The sequence below is a fragment of the Triturus cristatus genome, chromosome 6 (assembly GCF_964204655.1).
Source record: "Triturus cristatus chromosome 6, aTriCri1.1, whole genome shotgun sequence".
Taxonomy (NCBI): domain Eukaryota; kingdom Metazoa; phylum Chordata; class Amphibia; order Caudata; family Salamandridae; genus Triturus; species Triturus cristatus.
In genome coordinates this window covers 1,502,181,413-1,502,205,153 of record NC_140589.1, presented here as the reverse complement: position 1 = coordinate 1,502,205,153, position 23,741 = coordinate 1,502,181,413, and the positions used below count along the sequence as shown (strand labels likewise).

General features: G+C 41.7%; 1 protein-coding gene across 2 annotated transcripts in view; it reads left to right on the top strand.

Moving 5' to 3' along the window:
- Window positions 1-11,363: 11,363 nt before the first annotated feature.
- The window catches only part of FERMT1 (FERM domain containing kindlin 1), a 283,134-nt gene continuing 270,756 nt past the window's right edge, over window positions 11,364-23,741 (top strand). The window contains exon 1 of one of the 2 annotated variants that reach the window (XM_085612639.1): window positions 11,364-11,613. The gene's annotated coding sequence lies outside the window, so the exon portion shown is untranslated. The remainder of the gene's footprint in view (window positions 11,614-23,741) is intronic. The other variant, XM_085612638.1, reaches the window with a different exon arrangement.

Sequence of the window (23,741 nt, the reverse complement as noted above, 5' to 3'; positions counted from 1 at the left end):
AAACGTAGTCATATGACATTACTTGCACGATGTTTAAAAGTCAGTGTTGTGATTTGACATTGGATATTGTTACAAAAGTGGGACACTTGCGCACTGATTAGTAATTTTGTTGCAGCTCGGGGTAAGTATTGTTGCAATATTTGCCAGGAGAGATGTGCACCCAGTAATGTTGTTGGTTTGTGGACAAAGGATTGTGCGCACCCGCTGGCAGAGACACTTTGTTGATTTGGTATCTTGAATGCACCAGTAAAGGAATCCGGTCTCGCCCCACGTTACGTCACGCTAAACGTGAACGAACGTGGTGGCTATCTTGGGTGTGGTCTTACTATTTAAGACCACACCCATCTTCTAGAAGGTGCCGAGCCTTCCTCACGTCTTCACAAAAGGACCTGTGTTTTGGATCGTCTGACCTGAAATTGATGCGACGGAGTTCCAGTCCTCAGATTTCCCTCTTCTGGATCTTCGCAGCAACAAAAGGCTTAAGGAGGCTTCTTAGGTTCTTAGCAGCATCAATACCTGTAAGAACAAGTTAAAAAGAAAGCTAAGTACAATCTCTTCTATTTGGCGCCCATCGCAGGACAGAAACGTTTTATAACATCATTTTCAAGATAATTTTTGGACAATTGTAAGGACTAAAAAGGACTACTTAGAACACTTTATTTCTCAGCAAGTGTAATCTAGTATTGAGAACTTTGTTTGCTTGGCTTTTCTTTTCTGTTAATATTTTATTTTAGAAGCAGTACAGGACTGAAGGGAGAAGTAAAGAAAGTAAGCTGGTTAAAAAAGATAACAAAAGGTTACTACATTTGTTACTACATTTATGATTCATTCTTAAGTGACGCCTATCTTGTTGCCTCGCAGGTCGACAACAAGAGCCCTTCAACGTCCAGTATCCTGCCCTACTCCCTGATCCCCATCACATAACTTAAGTGGGCTATAAATCACTGGTTATAGCGGTGGTTCCCAAACTGTGCGCCGCGGCACCCTGGTGCGCCATTAGGACTAGCGAGGGGTGCCGCGCACGTCTTTGAAATGTAGGGAAAATATCTGGTGTTGTAATGTGAACAATTAAAAATTCACAAGTCTTTTTTCGCCCCGAGTATGTAATGTTTACAGGGGGAATTAAAAGCTCTACCGGTATCGGCAGGTAGTTTGATTTGGCCCAGCCGCAGCGCATAAATACCGGGGACGTAAAAATGGTATCTGTCAGCCGGCATCGGTAATCGTGGTTTGGCCCAGCTGCAGTGCAACACATGGGGGAGTTGAAAGTGCCACCTGTAAAATCAGGAATCATGGTTTGGCCCAAAGCGTACAACCGCCATACCCACGTACGTGCTTCACGTAGTTTAGGCAGGCCAGGCATAAGACGCGCATTCGGAGATGCTGAGCGTTATTGCTTCTTGGGTTCTTCCGCAACTCTAGAGACCCTCTCCTTTACATACAAGTAGGTTCACCCATGCGCTTCATCGGCGGTAGAAATGAAAAATATAATAATAAATGAATGACGTGTAAAATAAAATGCGGGCTGCAACACTTGACTTTCCTGGCTTTGGCACTTGCTGGCCTTGTTGCATAACCGTGTTAGGGCAAGCAGCGGGCCGGGCCTGTGCAGCAAGACCAGTAAGTGCCAAAGCCAGGAAAGTCAAGTGTTGCAGCCCGCATTTTAATTTACATGTGTTTGAGGAAGACTGCGGTAGGTAGTGATTAGGGCCGGCTGCTCGGTTCTGACAGATGACAGCTCTAAGAAGAGGGTTAGACCCTAACCCTCTTCTTAAAGCTGTCATCTGTCAGAGCCGAGCAGCCGGCCCTAATCACTGCCGCTTCCTCAATGACATGTAAATTCAAATGCAGGGTGCAGCACTTGGCTTGCCTTTCTTTGGCACTTACTGGCATCGCTGCACAGGCCCGGCCCCGCTGCTCGCCCTCAGACTTTAAGAATTGTTTGCTGTTTGTGCTGGAAACTTCAGTTCTTTGCACTGGTCTAACGTTTACACACCAACTTTTAAAAAGAAATTGGTTACGTTACTTTATTTTGCTGGAACCAATGACGTCAATATAATAAATAAAATCATTGTGCTAGTTTTGTAAAGATTTGTAGGCCCCATGTCTAATTGAGGTAGTGAAGCAGCTTTTTTTTTTTTAAAGGACCAACTATTAATTACAGGTTTTGGACAGATTTATGATAACATTGCATTTAGCAATATTGGAGAAAGTGATATTCAATATTAGCTTTTCTTGCAGTGGTAAATGTAAGCAGTCTCTGCCTTGCAAGTGGCACCGAAAAAAAGGGGAAGTTATCTTGACTTATGATGTCCATTTGACCCATGCAGTGACCCTCAGACTCTGTAAAATAGTATGCCATGAACAGTGATGATCAGTCACTAATTTGCTTGGCACTGGCTCTCCTCTTTCAACGTGGGGCACTTCAGTTTCTAAACTAAAAAACGAATTTGCAGGGGTTCTGCCATATTAGTTCAACCTTTGAGACACTGAGGTTCTGTCATCCCCAGAAGAGAATGAAAGAGAAATGACATCAAATGTTCATGCACACACACACACACACAAATGCATATGTGTGCGCGCACACACACAGACACGCACACATACATACTCAACCAATTAAAGTTTTTTATTAAATGACTTATATTTTTATTTTGTTATAAATATGATTATAATACCTTCATCAGCTTCATCACAATTAATGTCAGGGAGAAAACTGGAAGTACTCCCAAGGTAGGGCTTACATCCCCGCACCTGTAAAAAATAAAGTGATATAATGGGGAGCCACGGCCAATGGGCAATTAGGTCAAGGGAGCCGCAGGTCGAAAAAGTTTGGGAACCACTGGGTTATAGGATAGGGGACTGGGAAGTTGGTCCATAGGGTCTATGCGAAACCTAACTACGCACAAGACAAGGTAACAGTGCATAGTTGCCTGACAGAAGGCTAAGCCCACGGACAATGTTTCGCCCAGACACAATGGATCAACCTCAGCAAATTTTGTTACAAGATATAGCCTCTATTTTTGCCGATATAAAAACTGAAAATGCAGCGTTAAGTAGAGATTTATCGACTCTACAAAATACTATGCAAAAACCCATTCTTTAACCTCCTAGTTTTCAGCCTAGTTTCCAGTCAACATCACAAATATTGCCTAGCTCTACGGCTACTGCTCCAACTCAAATTCAAGTAGTGACTGCAGTTTCCGTGCACCTAGCGCCGCCAGAGAGACTTCATGGGGATAGCAATAAATTTACAATTTTTTTTAATCAATGCCATCTTCATTTTATTATTAAACCTACAGCCTTCCCTGACGATTATTCCAAAGTAGCTTTTATCTTATCCTCGTTGGGAGGGGACGCAGCATTGTGGTCTGTCCCTTTGGTTGAATGAGATGACCCTTTACTTTATGATCCCAGACGTTTTAAAGACACGAGACATGAAAACGAGTTGCTTAAATTGAAACAAGGCTCCTCAGATTTGATACATTACATATCCTTGTTTAATAGATTAGTCATAGAAGCAGAATGGCCTGAGGAGAAGAGAGTATCTCTATTGTATAGCGGGTTTACGAGAGGAGCTTAAGGATATGATGACTCAAATTTAGATCCCCCAGATGATTGTAGTGAATTCATTGATTTAGTGGTAAAATTAAACCATCGTTTATTAGAACGAAAAGGTGAACGAGGTAAAATTAATCATAGAATGTTTTTATTTAAGGAAAAGAGTAGTTCTAAGAGTGAAGTCACAAATAAAACTGATCTAGGAGAACCAATGCAAATTGGTACAATTAGAGGACCCCTCTCTAACGAGGAAAAGGATAAGCATCGTAGATTAAATCAGTGTCTTTACTGCGGAAAGACTGGACACTTCATTAAAGAATGTCCTACGCACCCAAACAAAGGCAAAACAAAATTATCCGAAGTAGTCATCACTCAACAACATTCGGAAAACTAGGAAGCTCGATGAAAGACGAGGTCAGTTTGTTGAGTACCTTTTTTAATTTGGCTCCCACAGTTCCGACAATATCTTTTCAACATCTTAGCATTCAGGTAACCTTAAAAGCGCTAGAGAACGCTGCACATACTTGGACCGTTGATGCCCTAATTGATTCCGGTGCTACTGGAAATTTCAAAGACACTCAATTCTTACAGAAGTTAGATTTACATACAGTGCCAAAATCTCAACCAGGAATAGTACGGGCTTGGAATGGAAAAGAATTAACATCAGGTTTATTACAAAACCATACCGATACCTTAATAATGAAGTGTTCCTCCACTCATTGTGAAAATATCACATTTGATATTATAGATGCACCTCAGTTTTGCCTCATTTTAGGAATCCCATGGTTGATTTAACACAATCCTAATACTGATTGGGTTAAGAAAACCTTGTTATTTAATTCACAACATTGTCACACCATGTCTTTTCAGCACAAGGCTGAAGAAGATAGTGTTCAAGGCTATGATTTTCTCAAAGAATCAAAGAGTGTTTTACTCATTGACGGTGTGCCAAATGACTATTCTGATCTCTTGGAAGTCTTTGATTAAAAAAAAGCTAACACCTAACCACCTCATAGAGATTTCAATTGTCGTATAGACTTGGTCCCTGGAGAAACGCTACCATGTAGTCAGTATATAGGCCCTCACCGAAAAAGAAAATGAATACTTGAGAACTTATTTAGACGAATATCTTGCTAACGGGTTGATTTGACTTTCTAAATCCCCGGTCTCATCCCCTCTTTTTTTTATACCAAAGCAGGGGGGTGAATTAAGCGTGTGTATAGACTACCGTGCCCTAAACAATATGACTGTCAAAAATCGCTATCCACTTCCATTGATTCCAACTTTATTAGACCAAATTAAACAAGCAACCATTTATACAAAACTTTATTTGCGAGGAGCATACCATCTTGTAGGAGTCCTAGAGGGCGATGAATGGAAAACTGCGTTTCGCACACAATTCGGCTTCTTTGAATATCAAGTTATGCCCTTCGGACTCTGCAATGCTCCAGCCGCTTTTCAATTTTTTATAAATGAGGTTTTGCGAGAGTTTTTAGATATCTGTTGTGTGGTCTATATAGATGATATTCTCATATATTCCAATTCAGTATCTGAGCATGTGAAACAAGTATGAGCCATTCTTCAAAAACTTCTGCAAAATTCCTTTTATGTTAAATTGGAAAAAACGTATGTTTCATACTACTAAAGTGGATTTTTGGGGTATGTTATTAGCCCTTTAGGAATTGAAATGGATCCAAATAAGATTGAATCCATCCTTACCTGGCCTAGCCCAATCTCAGTAAAACAAGTCCAAAGTTTTTTGGGTTTCGCCAATTTTTATAGGCGTTTTATTTGTGACTTCTCTCAAACCATAACTCCAATCACAAAGCTTCTCCGTAAAGGCGTAAAATTTGAATGGAATGAGTCAGCTGAAAAGGCCTTCCCAGAATTAAAAAAAAACTGTTTACTTCAGCCCCTATATTAACGTATCCCGACCCTTCTCGCCCATTCATAGTTGAAGACGATGCTTCACAGTTCGCTTTAGGTGGGATTTTGTCACAAAGACATAAAGTTACCGGACAAATGTATCCTATAGCCTATTATTCTAGAAAACTATCCCCAGCAGAACACAATTATGCTATTGCTGACAGAGAGCTATTGGCAATCAAAGCTGTTTTTGAAGAATAGCGCCACTTCTTGCTAGGAGCAAGACACCCACTTACGATTTATACAGATCATCGAAATCTATAATCTTTACGAACTGTTCTGTCAGCACGACAACTGCGTTGGACATTGTTTTTTAATGATTATAACCTTATCATCACCTTCCGGCCAGGAAAAGAAAACAATAAAGCAGATGCTTTATCACGCATTAGTTTGGAAGAAGATATACCTACACAGTCAGAATATACACAGCCTATTTTACCCATGCATTGTTTTCAGGCCAGCATTACCAATACCGATGTGATATCACTTATCCAAAACGAATTACAAACAAAACAAAAGACGGAATGGCAAACTGTGTATCCATCTCATCAGTGGTAAAATGACATATTATTCATGAATAACCAAATGTTTGTACCATCAGAACCTTTGCAGACTCAAATTATAAAATTACATTATGATACTCCCTTGTCTGCTCATCATGGTTTTTAGAACTGGGGGTCTCTAGTTGGCAGAGGTAGGTACCTTTGACCAAAGAGGGACCCTTGCTTCTAAGTCAGGAAAAGGGGATTATACTACTGGATAACCCCTGCTCACCCCCTTGGTAGCTTGGCACGAGCAGACAGGCTTATCTCAGAGGCAGTGTGTTAAGCATTTGTGAACACATACAGTAATACAGTGAAAACACTACAGATGGACACCACACAGGTTTTATAAAAATAAGTATTCTCTATATAGACTTAACACAAGACCACAAATGACAAAAATCCACAATACTGTAGTTAAAATAGACTTAAAGATGGTAGAAGTCACTTAATTCAAGGTGATGATAAATGCGACAAAGTTCTCACAAAAGTACCTGGATGCATAAAGCAAAACAAACAAAAGGTTTGCAGGGATGGAGATGCATTGGTTCCTTGCTTGGGGGAAGACGATGCGTCGCTCCTCAATGCTTGTGCAGAGTAGGAGATGCATCTTGGTCCTTACCGGAGAGGAGGTGAGGGGTAGATTCTCGTACTGTGTTCCGGTTGTGATGCGACAAGATGGTGCCTCGATGCGCTGGGACAATCCGGTGTGATGCGATAAGATGGCGCACTTGATGCGACGACAATAAAATGATGTGTGCACGCCCGGCAGCTGTGCGGCAAACTTTGTAACTTTGGAGCCGCGACAGGCCCTGCGACACGCTTCTCCGGTGATGCGATGGCGACCTCTGCGGCCGCGACACGCTTCCCCAGTGATGCATTGGGTAACATCTTTGACGAAGGCACGCTTCTCTTGTGATGCAGCGGTGACCTCTGCGGTGGCGACATGCTTCTCCGGCGATGCAATGGCAACAGCTGCGACTGCGACACGCTTCTTCTTCGTTGAGTCGCGCTTCCAGCTCCCAGCGACATGCAGGCTTCTGCAGACAGAATTCCCAGCAAGGAAATTCTGAGGGGAGCTGGTGGTGAAGTCTTTTGTCCCTGAGACTTCAGCAGGAGGAAAGCACAAGTTCAAGCCCTTGGAGTAATATTCTGCAAGATGATGAAAGTCCTTTGAAAGTTCCTTCTCCTCTCCTTGGCACTGAAGACACCACTGTAGGCCAACCCAGCAACACAGCACACCGGCAGGCGAGCAGTACAAGTACTACAGCTTCCTTGGTTCTTCTCCTTGGCAGAGGTTTGTCTTGTTGTTCCAGAAGTGATCTAAAGTCTTGGGGTCTGGGTCCCTATATTTATACTACTAAATCATTTGTCCTCTGAAGGCAGAGGGGCCTGTACCTAGTCCAAACCAGTTCTGTGCAGTCCTGGAGCACTTTGTTTACAGGACTCCTTCTTTCCTTTGACAGTGTGGGCCAGGGTCATCAGACCACCAAAGGGGGAGGAGCCAGCATTGTGGAAGGCAAGCACAGCCCTATTCAGACCCAGGTGCTACTCCTCCCACCACTCTACATGCAGATAGGTCTATTCAGCCCTGTGCTGACTCACCCTGTCTCCTGGAATCCCCCAGCCCCTGTCACTCACAAAACCAGACACACAATACACAATCTAGCAGAGGCAGGCTGGATGGTTAGGTAAGAAAATATCTACTTTCTAAAAGTGGTATTTTCAAACACAGAATGTTAAAACCAACTTTACTAAAAGATGTATTTTATCATTATGAGTTCCGGCATACTAAACTCGAATTTCCACCATGTTCCCTGGTTCAGTTAGGATTATAAGATGCTATAATCAAACTGCCCATTCTGGCCTATGGGGACTGGTAGCCTTGCAATAGTGAAAAACGAAAATGGCTGTAATTCACTATTAGGACATGCCACACACACCAGGGCATGTCCTACCTTATACTTACAATGCATCCTGTCCTTGGGCCTACCTTAGGGGTGTCTAATATGAAGAAAAGGGAAGGTTTAGGGACTGGCAACTGGGTGCACTTACCAAGTCAGCATGGCAGTACTAGACTGCACACAGGCTCTGCAATGGCAGGCCTGAGACGCACTTTACAAGCTGCTTCTGTGGGTGGCACAAACAGTGCTGCAAGCCCACCAGCAGCGTTTGATTTACAGGCCCTGGGCACACAGGGAGCACTATACTAGGGTCTGACAGTAAAACAAATAAGCCAATCAAGGAGTCACTAATCCATACATCAGTTTACAATAGGGAGAGCATATGCACTTTAGCACTGATCAGCAGTGGTAAAGTGCCCAGAGTCATAAAACCAACAAAAACAGGTCAGAGAAAATACAGGAGGAAGACAAAAAGTTCAGGGATGACCCTGCAAAAAGGGCCAAGTCCAACACTGGTATTACTAAAACTTATCAGATGATTAAACTAAAATTCTGGTGGCCTTCCATGTTCAATGTTATCCAAATATTTGTTGATTCTTGTGCCATATGTATTCAGAATAAAATTCAACATCAAGCTCCTAGTGGTCTTTTGCAACCCTTACCTATAGCCCCTCAACCGTGGCACACTGTTTCTCTTGATTTTATAGTGGAGCTCCTGCTTACTACCAAGGGTTTCACTACTATTTTAACTGTAGTAGATCATTTCACATGCATGGCTCATTTTATACCATTGAAAAGGCTTCCTTCTGCCATCGAAATGGCTCACATATTTTTTTAAGAAATTATACGTTTGCATGGAATCCCATCCATTATCATATCAGACAGAGACCCTCAATTCATTTCCCATTTTTGGCAACATTTGAGCACATCATTGAACATAGAAGTGCGTACATCTTCAAGCTATCATCCTGAAACGGATGGTTTAACAGAATACACCAATCAAACCATTGAACAATATCTACGGTGTATGTTGGTGGGTTGTGATCGGGAATGGTCAGATATTCTATGGGCTTTGGAATTTGCTTATAATAATATGGACCATTCATCTATTAATATGTCACCATTTTTTTGCACTTATGGTTACCATCCAAAGAATATCCCAGGCCAAATTGTGTCTTTGAACTTGGTTCCATGTGTACATAATTATCTAACAAATCTAACCTCCATTCAGCAAAATGCTCAGTTTCATTTAGCAAAAGCAAAAGAGAGTCAGAAAATTGCTTCAGATAAACACCGCTCTGCCCAGCTATTATATGCCATAGGAGACAAAGTATGGTTAGCTACAAAAAAATTACGGATTAAAAGTAACTAAAGATTTTGTCCTCGGTTCATTGGGCCATTTCCAGTAGAAAAAATAGTGAATCCAGTAAGTCTAAAACTGACACTCCCACCAAGATATCGATTCCATCCAGTCTTTCACGTTTCACTTCTAAAACCTTAAAACCCTATGACCCGCTCAAAAACACCTCCTCCTCCTATTGGAATAGAAGGCGTCCCAGAGTTCGAAGTGAAAGCTATTTTAGATGCTAAAAGAATTAGTGGAAAATTGTTTTATTTAGTGGACTGGAAAGGTTATGGTCCGGAAGAGCACTCTTGGGAGCCCCTTGCTCATTTACAAAATCCTCCACGTTTAGTAAAAACTTTTTACACCCAATACCCAAATAAACCAAAACCCATTCCTATAGTTTTAGGGGGAATTTTGAGAGGGGAGTACTGTCATGATTACCCTTACCCTGAGCAACATAAGTAACTTGCAAAGCACAGGTTTCTCCAGTACAGTGCAAGTTATTAGTATATTAAAAAAAACACTCCTTTCCCGTGCATCCAGCACTACCACATGTATGAAGTTGGTAATGTTAACATGTGTTTTATTTTGAGATATTGTAAATGTAGTGATATGGCATTACTTGCACGATGTTTAAAAGTCAGTGTTGTGATTTGACATTGGATATTGTTACAAAAGTGGGACACTTCGCACTGATTAGTAATTTTGTTGCAACTCGGGGGAAGTATTGTTGCCATATTTGCCAGGAGAGATGCGCACCCAGTAATGTTGTTGGTTTGTGGACAAAGGATTGTGCCATGGTGTGACATGCGTGATGCTCAGTGGAGGCTCCTTCGCTAAGGTAGAGGAGCATTGCCCCACTAGAAAAATACAATGATAATGACAATGTTATTTTCATTTTATTTTTCATAATTGGCTATGTAAAACCGGTGCCGGCGGGGCAGAGCTGTGCTTCCCGCAGATTAAGGGAAGGAGTGGTGGCACTCTCCTAAGTGCGCATGACGGTTTGGAAGGCACTCTTTGGCCGGCCAAACCATCCTGCGCACTTGGCAGGTTATCCACCGGGCTGTGTTGTACAACCCGGTGGAGAACATGCCAATTCTCCCAGCCCCTCTGTGAGCACCGAACCATGGCACTCAGACCAAACAAAACGCTGCCACAACCACGTTTAGATTGGTCAGGGGAGTCGAGAGCCTGTCTGCCTACTGGTTCGTTGACCGACGAGGATGAAGTAAAGCGGCCGTCTGGAAGGTAAGAACTTTTTTTTCCTTTGCCCCTTGTTTTAACACCTCCCCACCCCCCTCCACCCACGCCTCACCACTACTGCCCGGTAGCAGCCACTAATGGTGATGCTAGACTTACTACTGTCTCCTTTTAGGTAGTAGTAACTTGGACGCATAAATTTGGCTCCACTCCATTATTTAGGAGGTGAAGACGTGTAAGTATAAACATTTTAGTAACTTTACTCCCGATTTTCTAAATAGCCAAAAGTAATAAAGTTACTCAAAAGTGTAAGAATAATTTCCTGTGTAAATTACTCATAAGTGTAAGTTACCTTTGTGAATAGCCCTGTCAGTTTGTAAGGGATTGGGAGTGGTAAACACATATGCAGCTTAACACAACAGTTTTATCACCATACCTACTTCATATTTCAAGTCCGTTTAATTCCTTGAAACTATATGTCGTGGTAGATGCCTGAATGAACTGGCACATACATTAATATTTGGACTTTTAATTTAATATGTAATATTGTATCTGTGTCGCCATATAGGACAACAAAGAGTACGGTTTATGTTTACGTACATTTTCTAAAAGTCAGCAAATATGAGAAAAGTATGTTATGGGTGAATTTAGAATGACCGAGATACGCCTGCGACATTATTTAATTTTATTTTAGGTTATGTAATAAAAGTCTAACTTTGTGGACTCTAAGTCAATAGATTCCCTTCAGCTCAGGGTTGTTGGAGAACTCCACGCCGACAGAGAAGCTAAACAAACATAGGTGTGTGTGCTTCAGGTGGCCATGCTAAACAGGGGGTGGTGCTGTGCTGAAAAGGTGTGTGGCTTGGGAGCAGATGATGTCACGAGGCAGACGAAGGCATTCTCTGAGTGAATGGAGCCGCAGGCGCTGCGAGCTGTGGGTGTGACTTCCTACAACAGAGGGCCGTCTGTTATCCGGGCAGCGCAGCCTCCGAGGCCCCTTTTCACTACCTGAGTCCAGGTGCTGATGTGAGCACTGCGCGTCGAACAGAGGGGGGAGCGGCGCCCTTGTCTACGGAAGGAAGCTGGGAACTGCTGAAAACGTGCTCTCTCAGCACTGTGACTGCTCGAAGAGGTAAGGCCAGGGCCCTTGAGTTTGGGGAAGACTGTTTTCAGCACCAGGCTGTCCGTGCTAGCGCCACATCAGCAAAGCTTTACACACAGGCAAAAGAAAACTTTTTAAAGAACCGGCATCATAGCTTTAGAAATACTATGTACGTATGCTTTCAAGCTGTCGGTGGTGTTCAGTGGGTCGTGGTAAAGTAAAGGCTTCACGCAGAACTCTTTTATTAATTCTGGTTCTCTTGTAAAGCGCTGTAAAGCCCCGGGGCCAAGTTCCCGCTGTATAAACTGCAAAAGGGTAATCGTTCGTGTGCATAGCAGAAAGGTAATCCAGCCAAGGCTGACTAAATTACTTTTTGGGGGTCGGTCATTCACAATTAGCACTTACACCATTGTGTTGTTTCCTCAGAGTTTACTTTTCCACTCCAACCCCTTTGTTTGTGTAGTGCTGAATGTCTGGCTGGGCCCAGAGGCTACGTGTTTATCTGTGCTCATTTGCTACAACCTGGCGAGCAGAGAATCTGAGAAATGCGTGGCCGGGAGGGTGCGGGAAACCGTGGCTCTTTCACGGGAGGGCACCGCTGTGGGGCAGGAATGATCGCTATGCTGCCGGGCTCTTCCCAGGGCAGGTCTCGCCTTCCGCGGGAGGAATGTACGTTGGTGTTGATTCCAGGCGGCTGCAGGCAGCCGTTTGCTTCAGTGCGCACCGCTCGCCGAGCCAAGCCAGTCAGCGTTTTATAGTTGGAGGCACTCTTGCAAGTTGCAACCTGCTGCTTCAGGAGGCGCACTGATGTTCCCTTACAGATGCAAACCGATTATACAGGTTGAAAGGAAATGTGTGGCAGAGCCAGATTTGTTTTTAGAATTAAACCTTTTGCATGTTTAGTCGTCTTCAGTCTCATTGTAAACACAGTGACGGTTACATTTCTGTTTTAAAACAAAAACCAAATTCATTAAAGTTCTCATTTTAGAGACGTGCCACAATGACAGCAATGTGTCTATCATTGACTTAGAAAAAAAAAATGATGGATGTAATGCTTGAATTAATATCAGCCACTGACAATTACTCGGCCACACTCCAGAACATTGATTTTGCTGACAATGTCCCTCCAGACGGAGACTAGCTTTATACCAGTGAAGCCTGGCCTGTTCCATTATGAACAGTCCAGCCCTCGGTAGACAGCACCCCAAGACCTATTTCTGCTTGTTGGTCCTTCTCAGTAAGTTACAGCCTAAGTCCTGCGGCAAAGTAATCACAGGACCCATGTCTGTGCATACGCATTGTACTTGGGGCAGTTCAGTTCTGAAAAAAACAAGAAATAGGATGGGATTCTTGATTTACTCAGTTACTCCAAAGTACATAGGGCCGCAGATCAGTCCTTTTTTAGGTCGAGCTTGGCCACCTCCTGCGCTGGTCTGCGAGGCGTGCTGTATTTGAGTATGTACTTGAAGGCCCTCCTACTCTCCGCCCATATTTGTTATTGGCTTGTGTCAGTGTCCCTAGTAAATGCTGGCTTCCCATTCGTTAAAAGGCTTGTTAGTCCCTACTTAGTACCGCCTTGACTTAATTTGTAACCTCTCTTGAGGACTGGCCCTTTACTTCTGTTGTTACACGGTATGTCTTATTTAGTCTGTAAGCTATTTTTTTTCAATGAGTTTCTATTACTGCATGCAGGACATGCTTTTCTGCAACGTTCAGCGCACCATGCACGCTTTCACTTTCAAAGCAGCCCGTGACAATGACGGCCGCTTCTTTGAAATGAAATAAGTCTTGCATTTACAAGAGTTTGAGCTATTGGCATTGTAAATGACATTGCCTTTTATTTAATGTGTTAATTATCAAAGCAGATAAATAAAATACATTGTCTATTTGAAAACTGTGCCTACCACTGAGCCTTACCTTCTAGGGCTCAAAAGTATCCACAATCGTTTTCTATTGACGAGGTTCCGGCTCGACCTCTTTCACTATTTATTGGCACACCCCCAAGGTTCCCATAGAGGTCAGTGCCTAATGACCTGTGGCTGCGATGGAGAGTCTCCTCAGGACATGATGCACTTTTTAATGTTTTGTACTTTTTATACTGTACCCAGAAAGTTATTTATTATTCCCATTTTTTAAAAAAGGGGCTTTAGGGGGGTGAGACCAGCTTTAATGTTTTTTTACAGCTTCTCTCTAGTGATACTGTTTTGCACACTCTTAGTTTTTTATGGGTTGCTATTAGACTTAGGACAAGCTGCAATTAACATCTGTATTGTAAATTATGTACTTTTATCTTGTGTTTGATTACTCAGATTTAATTATATTTGTGAATTTGTAACCTGTATGATGGCACTTCGCAAGATGTTTGACTTTTACGGTTTTATTCTTGAAAACCAAATAAAGTTTGTTGATGATTTACAAAGCCAATAGCTTAAACTCTCGCAAACGCAAGACATATTGCATTGCAAATGCTTATTTTTTTTAACGTTGAGCAACTCCAAATAGAGACCAGCTATAGGCAAACCCAGTTTGCCCTCCTCGTGCATGAACAGTTCAGCCAAAACTCCCAGGACATGTCCCATATGAAATGGAACACAAACAATAACAAACCATTTTCAATCTTTTTGGGCCTTCTCAGTTAGGTGCTTCTTGAGTCCTATGGCATATTGAACACGGCACCCACATTATGGCATGCCCATCACTCAGAGAAGGGGCTTTGACCAGATAGCAGCATCTCTGGTGCTATTGGCACAGTTTTTGTGATTTACTGTATTACTTCATCCAATCGCAGAAAATATGTGATAGGTTAACAGTATCAAAGTGGAACAACATGAAAAATATCATAAAATATGCTACATGTGCTTTACCGCTGTTCGTCCTCATTTTATTAAATATTATTCCAAATCTTAACATTAAAACTGTGCACTAGTGTTATTTTACCACAAGATTTAGCACGGGAACCTAAATAAACCTGTATGATTTATAGCCCTTTGGTATCCCAAACCATGGCTCATGCTTCAGAACAACCATGGTTAAAACAAACTAAAGTGTTGGCTTGTGTCAGTGTCCCTAGTAAATGCTGGCCTACAAGGCACTTTTGAACCTCACCTGCCCCAAGCCCCTTCCTCCTAAATTTTTTTTAAAAAAAATCAAAGGCTGGTGCCGATGCCCTTAATTGACGTTGGCAGTTGAAAGCCTTGGAAAAAACACTATTTACAGTGGTTTTCAGCTTGTTTTCCCTGTCACCGTGTGATACCGGCTCCTCATCAGGTGACCCTGTGATGTGAGCCGGTATTGTGTGTCACACGGCGGCATTGTGTGATCACCCAGTGGTGGCACCGTGTAAGTTGTCAGGTGAGCCATGTGTATTTTGTATTTTATTTCTCGAGCCTCACAAGGGCTATACAAATACCAGTGCAATACAATTAACATCTCCGTAATTTTATTTTAAAGTCTGTGTGCACCGACTCTTCTAGTGCCTGTTCAAGCCTTTTACATTATGACACATGGCAGACTCCATATAGTGAGTGGCATACGCTAGTTCACTATGTAATATTTCATACCACAGATTTGTAACCATGTATTAAAAACGGTGCTTAATTTGAGTCAGAGGTTTCTTGTGCTCGGCACCTCATTGTCAACACAGGCACTTGTGACAGTCTGCCACATGGTGACGCAGTTTATCTGCTTTAGAGAAACAACAGTTGTATAGCAATTCAAGATCCCATAATAAGATCAACACTAAGGCACCATTTATGAGTCAGTCGGATCAGAACTACCAAATGGACTAGCCCTCCACCTGTTCATGAGTGAACCGATGTTCTGGCACCCATTTTTTTGTGTTAGTACACTGTATGCTATTTTACCGGGCAGTCATTCCATCTGGTAAAATCACATGAGACTTCTGTTGCAGTAGTAGCCAAGCATCGTTTGCCATTTTTTTTGTCATTGAATGCTTCACTGCCCCTCCTATCAGACCTCATTTCCCCCTTTACCACCACTCCCACAGGCCCATGCATATATTTACCACCTGATTAAAGCAGGTGGTAAATGTATGCATTAAATCCCTCAGAATAGAGAACACGGTGCATAACAGCACGCCTTCATTCTATGTCTTTACAGTTAATTGCCATTCCAAGGCGGTTAACTTATAATTGCATAGAAATGGCAGGAGCACTACTGCACAATATTGGAAATTATGTGTAGCACGTTTGCACCCCACCAGCAACTGTGCAACTCATTATCAGTACCTAAAAGAATTACCCCTTGGTTAGTTTCTAGACTGGTAGCACACATCAGCCTAGCAGCAGGCTGCTGTCCAAACATTTGTCTTATCTCTCTGTCCGCTATTTGCTTCTTGCAAGTTTTTGTTTCCTCCATGTTTTCAGAATAATATCACCTGCATACACAGAGTTTCCTACCTCATAGAATGCCTCACTTTCTTACTATCTTGGCTGAGCAGAAGTGTTCTTTACTAGCAAGTGATTGTGATATTAACTTTTGTATGGTGCCATAAACTAAGGGTAGTATATGGATATATACATTCATGTTTGCACCTATCACTATATCTCTGTATCTATCCATCTTTCTACCCATCAATTGTTTGTCTTTTAATTTCTCATCATTTCACATACCTGTTCATTCTTCCATTCACTCAGACTCCCACTTATCGATCCTTTCACTCTTCAGTCCATGCTTTCATCTTTCCTATATTTGTCTTTTAGCCCTTCCATTTAGCATGTTCCCTTGCATTTTTACATCCTTTCACCCTGCCATCAATTCATTCACCCTGCCTTCCTTTCACCTATTCATCCTACCTTTCACATTTTCTTTGTTCTTCCCTTTCATGTTTTCTTCCTTTCGGTCACCCTTACCTTTGTTTATTTCCCATTTGAATCAACACATCTTTTTTCTCCCCTTCTTTAATTTTTACATTTTTGTTTTTATCTCTATCACTTACACTTTCCATTTTCCTCTATATGTGGTTCCCAATTATTTTTCTGCTTTCATTACAGGGCTTGGCAGCTGGATTATACAGACCTCTGACATAACAATTCGTAAGGGTGCTATCTGTGACCGTTTTCCAGGAAACTTGCAGACACACGAGGCCCATAAATAATGAATATTTTAAAAGGAGTGAGTGGACCAGCCCAAGGTGCCCAGTGACACCCCACTTAAGCTGCTAAAGTGGGGGTTCGCTTCACCACTGGTGCTAATAGTATCAGCCTTGCAACAATACATATCTCAGTCAGCCCAGCTAAAATATGAACTAGTGTTCTGTGTCTTACACACAGATTTAAGCACCAAGCACTTACCTCGCTAAGCAGTCTTACTTTATTTATGGGATAAAGTATCTCCTGCCGTACATTATAAGTCTATTGCGTGTCACTGAGGAGTTCCATGACCATATAGAGGAACAAGGCCGAAGGCAGAGCTCCTTCATAAGGTTACTGAATTCTTAGGTGACTTGTAATATCCTTATCATGCACAGCAGGGAGTGCTTTATTTATTTAATACATGGTTACACTATCACCTTTCCCACAAACAACTTAAATCCTTGATGCGTAGCGCTTTCATATCAAAGAGAAAGCATGTGTGCAAACATGAACAATAAAAATAGAATCTCAAGTGTAAAATTAAACACATCAAACAACTGTTAGAGGTTTGTTACAAAAAGATATTAGAAGCAGTTTAATAAACACATCAAACAACTGTTAGAGGTTTGTTACAAAAAGATATTAGAAGCAGTTTAATACAACATTTTAATTTTAAAAAATACACAGTACAAACATGCAGAAAGATTCTAACATTTCTATAATCACCCAAGCAGTGCAAAAAATAAAGATGTTGCCATAAACATCTCCTTTCTTTATGTCAATGTACAAGTAGAAAAACAGGGCTGAAGATATAAAAGCAATGTGTTTTTTTTCATTCTTTAATCACCTGCTTTAATTATTCTCTTTGACCTGACTTGCATTTCCTTTTGGCTCCTGGCAGTAGGCATTTTGACATCAGAACTCAACTGTAATAGGGAATTACAGTTGAGTTCTGATGTCATTTCTTTATAATCCGCCACTGGGTGAGTCACAAGTCCCCGATTTACATAAGGAATAAAGTATCTCCGCCATACATTATAAGGAAATTTCAAGTCACCGAGTAGTTCATAACGATATAGAGGCACAAGGCCAAAGGCCGAGTTCATTTATAAGGTTACGGAACTCCGAGGTGACATGCTTATCATGTGTGCCAGGGGGTACTTTATCCCATATAAATTGACATGGTCACACCATCACCTTTACCACAAACCACTTAAAACATGGTGCTTAGTTCTTATATATGAAAGAGTGAGCATGTTTGCAAACATGAAGAATAAAAATAAAACCTCATAGTGCAAAATTAAATACATCAAAAACTTGTTGATGTTTGTTGCAAACAGATATTAGAAATAGTTCAATACAAGACAGTTTAAAAAAAATCTGCGCCAACTCGGAATTTGCAGAAACATTCAGAAAGATTCTAGCTTTTCTCTAACTTTCTAATTTATTTTGTTTGATTTATTTGAGTTTTATATAGCACTGGCTAGATCTGAAGGTATCAGAGCGCTTCATAAGCTGTTGGCATAGGTCATTAGAGCTACAGGCAAGTATACATGTTGGTCAAATGCATTCAAAAGAAGTATAAGCAATATCACATTAAAAATTGTGAGAACAATCAAAAAGTACATAACAGAATATTAGGTAATGACATTAGTGCGAAAGTAGGGACTGATTGGGTCAGGTGATCATAACAGAAGAGTCAATTGAGGGTGGTTGAGTCTTTGGGAAACACCGATCAGCTTGTGAGTGTGTTGAGGTAGTTGTTAAGAAGTAGAGATTTGAGGACCTGTTTGAAGCAAGAAAAGGAGGGGTTGCAGCGGAGATCTTCGGGAAGTGAGTTCCATATCCTGGGAGCATTTCCTGAGAAGGAGCACACCTGGGGTAGATCTCTTTTCCAGTTTAGGGGGTATGAGAAGAAGTTAATTGGAGCTTTTCAGAGCCCGGCCTCTACCTGCGCTCGAAAATTTGGTTTCAAGGTATTCTGGGTTCTTGTATGCAGGGCTTTGTGGGTAATAAAGGATGTCTTGAAAATTCATCTTCCTTCGATAGGAAGCTAGTTGAGACTCTTGAGTGCAGGTGAAATGTGATCAAACCTCTTTATTCCTGTGAAGAGTCTGGTTGCAGCATTGAGAGTGGTTCTCAGGGGTGCAAGGTTACTTTTTGGAATTCCAGTGATGATGGCGTTGTCATAGTCAAGATTCTATTGGACGAGTGATTGCACTACAGTCTTAAGATCGTTGGGGGGGAACATACGCTGATTTTTTTTTAAGGTGTTTTGGTGTGAAGATGGCTTCCTTTTGGCTGAGTTGTTGATGTGCTCCTTCATTGACATCTTTTTGTCAAGGGTGATACCCGAAGACTATATGGAGATAGAAAGTGAAAGAGAGTAATCTAGTGTGTTTACATTTTTGGGCCATACTTGGTTTGGAAGAGGTTTGTTTTATGAGGAGAGGAGAAGCAGCTCGGTCTTGTTGGGGTTCAGTTTTAGGTGTTTGGTGTTAAACCATGTTTGTATCATGTTTAGTGTGGCATTCAGATGAAGGATGTCTCTGGGTGACATTATTTTGTATTAGAGTTGTGTGCTATCAGCATAAAGGTGATATTTGACCCCTGTTTGTTTCAGAATAATAGTGAGGCGTTCATTAAACAGATTAATTATGGCTGGAGAAAGGATTGCACCTCGTGGAACCGGTACAGGCTTCGAGAGGCAATTGTTGATTTTTATTTGCTGTGAACGTTGTTGCAGATAGGATGTGAACCATTTCAAGACTGTGCCATTAATTGGTGCAGTGCGGTTCTTGAGGGTCGCGAGTAAAGCTGGGTGATTTAGTGTATCAAATGCCGCCGATAGGTTGAGTAGGATAAGGAGGCATCTAAGGGTTTGTGAATGTCATCTAAAATATTGATCTTAGCAGTTTCTGTGCTGCAGCCTTTCCTGAAGCCTGATTGGAATGTGTTGTGAAGGTTGAATTCATCGATATGCTGGTTGAGTTGAAGCAGTAAACATTTCTTGATCATTTTAGCTAGGAAGGGAAGATTGGTATTTGGTCAGAGGTTATTGAAATCATTGGGGTCAGCCCCTAGATTTTTAAAAATGGGTATTACATGACCTAATTGATGGTAGTCAGGAACACGACCAGAAGAGAGAGAGGCATCGATGATTTTGGTCCAATATGGCGAGATGATATGGTTGAAGTTCTGTACTAGGGTAGAGGGGATGGGATCAGTAGTGTGGGATGAGAGCTTCAACTTCCCAATTATTTTGAAGGCTTTTTTCTTTCTGTCATCGGTGTGAAATCTGTCCACTTAGCATTGTTTTTCAGTTTTAGAACCTGTTGGACTGTTGGCTCATGGGAATGGATGTCAGGCAGAGGTGTCGGCAGACACTAGGAGATCCTTTATTGAAGTCCATTTCTCCATCTCTGGAGTAGGGTCGTGTGTTGATGTGGTCTGGATCGCAAGGTAATGTTTTTACCTGAGAGAGGTCTTTAGCTAGAGAATCAAGTTTTTTTTCTATTTGGTTGAGAAATAAGGTAAGTATGTCAGGGAGTGTTCCTGTTTCAAATGAGGGAGGAGAGGCTGTAGTTCCCATGTTTATAAAGGGCGAGTAATCTTCCGTTGAGTGGAGAAAAGTGTAATTGAGGCTGGACTTGGAGAGAGATTGTGTGTTTCAGGAGGGTTCAACATTGGGATTGAGGGTTGTGATCAAGGTGGGTTCAGTGGTGAGATTTCTAACTTGAGAGTGATGCTGTCGTCATCAGTGGGTGTGTCGGGTGGCTGATTGTCATTGTGTCTGTGCGCTATGGTCGGCGTAGTGATGGTTGGACAGAAGCTATCCTGCATACAGAGTGTGCCCGGGATGACAGTAATGGAGCAAGGTGTTTCATTGGAGTTGTGGGGGAAAATACGTTCTAGGTTACAGGTTGGGGTAGGAAGGAGTGCAGAGTGTGGAAGACAGAACCATTTTGCGATAGTGATGAGAAGTATCAGTGAAAGATGGATAGGTGAAAGTCAGTCACCTGAATTAGGATATTCCCCATCCTAAAGATGGATATGGAGATCTCACCTCAAACTCTGGGAGGGAGCAGTGGTGAGTTTAGTGCCATAGGGAATTTTGATTATTTTTGTAATTTGAAGGTGGATGTTTCTCCATTTGACAGAGCGTTTTGAATAGAAAATGAGGTCAATTCTTTTATTGCCATTGTTTGTGATATAGTAGGTATGAGCAATTAGTTTTTCTTGAAGTTGTTTGAATAGGTTGTACTTAAAGTTTCCTAACATTATTTGAGAGATATATTGGGTATTTTATACCCCAGGAGGTGGGGCTATATCTCTCTAGTGTGGTTTCTTGGGGACTAAGGTGTGGGTAAGTCATTGTTGCTGTTCCCTTAAGTTGTGTCTCTGTGGAAATGAAGGAGAGTAATTATGTAGTGTAGGCAAGTGATCGTATAATGTGCTCTAGATAGTAGATTGTGTCCAGGAAATTGTAATGCATTACCAGTAACCTAAACATGTTATATATGTAGGTTGAGAGGTTAAGCAATGTGTATATGGATGCTTACCAAGTAGAAGTATTCATTTCAGTAATGGGGTGGAAAGCAAGGTGTAGTCAGTTTGATTCTACCTGTAGGGGCTATACTGTTATCCCTTGTTCACCCTGTGTAGGTTATATTCCTCTCAAAGTTGAGAGGAAACTATCCAGAGAAATAGGTCTGCCTCATTTAGTAATGTTTTTTTTTTTGTTTCAACTTTCTTAGCGTTCATATCATGAAGTGCCCTTGTTCTTTTAATTTATTATTGTAGAGGCTGTAGGAAGGGAGCCCCTTTATTATCCTTTTTTTTGTTTTCCTTATTCAAGAGCTGGGGGTCACTTGGCCCTGTCCATATTTTGTGGTTGGTGGGGGAGCCTAGCTTCACGTGCCCACTGTGTATGTGATAACAATGACCCGCGGTCCTCGATCGTGTAGGTGATCTTACTCGCATTGCAGCGGGGTGTACAAGAGAGGGTAAATGGGCAGAGAGAATCAGGTAAAGCTGCCTCCTTCAGGCCCCCTAGCTGGGTTGTAGCGCTAGGATCTCTAAAGGGGGCCTTTCATTGCCGCCATTTTGGTTGGAGCCAAGGTAGTCGGCTGAGCGAAAATGGAGGTCGGCTCGCCTTGTTTAGATTACTCTGGGAGAGTCACCTCTGGTGCTTGTCATTGTCAATTATTAAAATAGAGCAGAAGAAAAGAAAAGCAATGTTCCATTTTCATTGCATTAAAAGCTGCTTCAGTTATGGTCCATGACTTGACCTGCCTTTCACCTCCTCTGCTAGCTCCAGCAGCAAGTATTGTGACTGCAGAACACAACTGTAATAACTGATAATGGTCGAGTTCTGACAGCTACTAATCTCCGATTATAAAGACATTAGAGACAGTCATTCATACAGAGATTGCAGAATCCCATCAGTGGCGTAGCTTCGGGCAGGGGGTGTTACATTCCCCTGATGTATTTTCTGCTGCATAGTGGGGTACCGGTGCTTTCAGTCGGGTATGGCGAGGTATCTTCTGGATTTCGCCTGAGATTTTTGGTCACACACTCCGACATAAACACAAACGCACTCTCCCATCTTTGTTTTTGAAAGTTCACAAATATTTAGATTTTTTTACAATATATTGTGTTTCTCTCACTGAGAATTCATACCAGTCCACATTCCACTCCCTTTCCGCCGCCCCTTCATTTGCCATGCTTGTCCTATAATGTTTTTTAACATTATATACCAGCGCGATTGTTAGGAAATCTAATGCTCACCCCCCCACCCAATCTTACTGACCAAGCTACTCCCCTAAATCCCATGTATTATAAGAAAGTTAGATATGGATTTTTATACAGAGATTGCTGAATCCCATGTATTATAAGGGTATTAGAGTTCAAACAATCGAAATTAAACTTGCAATGTCAGACTATTTAATTTCAGGAATTCAAATACTATTTTGCAGCAGTGTAGGTAAAGAGTGACGTTCATTGGAGTAGTAATCTATATAGTAGCAAATAAAGATACAGCACTATAAATTCAACTTTTCTGGAAATAACATGCATTCTTGAAGTACCTGAATCACAGCCGTTCTAGTTTTTGTTGCAAACTGCCAACTTGTGTGGCAGAGTCAGGAGTTTGACACTAACTGGTACTTGCATTTTTTCTTATTTGCATAAGAAAGCGCATATTTCTGAAGTGACCATCCTGGAAAAATACTGAGTCATATTGGGATGTTTGGCTTCTGCCCACCCAGAAAACATTAATGTACCGCGGGTACCTAGACTAGCCCCAGGTGAAATTCTTTTTACGCTGGCATAACCTTGTGCAACTTCCGGCATTTCACATTATGCTTGTTATGAAATGCTCAAGATTGCACCATATCACATAATTGAGATGCCGATTGGGTAAAAATATTTTTGTGACTGCAAAGAAATAATGCAAAATATGCCTTCTGAGAAATCTGAAAAGAAATGCCTTTCTCCTCACAAACTAGCAGCTAATGTCTAGACTGCCTTGCCTTTGGAATGCTCTAGATCCATTGTGGCAATGTCTTGATGCCCTGAATTCTGTCTTTTAAAAACAATAACCTTTTTGAACATTTGTAAAAGGGTGACTTGCATACATTCATTATGTTAGAATTATTGGTGGCTTTTGAATCTAGAAAAAAGTCTTCCGGTTCGAGTGGATCCAGGAGGCCATATCTTTGAATAAAATTCTTCTGCAGTTGCAACATTCTGAGGCATTTTTCTGTTAGTTTCAACTCTTTTGGACCTCTGTTGAGGGCTTGGGCTCAGTATCATGTAAGGATTCTGGTGGCCCTGGGCAAGATAAGTTTTGGGGCCACATAAGTAACAAATCTGAATTTTATTACCCATTTCCTTCTAGTTCAAATCTGGGTCACAAAAAACTGTTTAAATATGTCTTACTCGGGACCACCCCCAAAATAGATGACAGTGGGTAGAGTCAAGGTCAAGAGGGAGATAGAGGGAGAGACGTTTAAATAGAAAAACAGAATTGACAAAGGTCAAATAGAGAGAGCGTTTACTTAC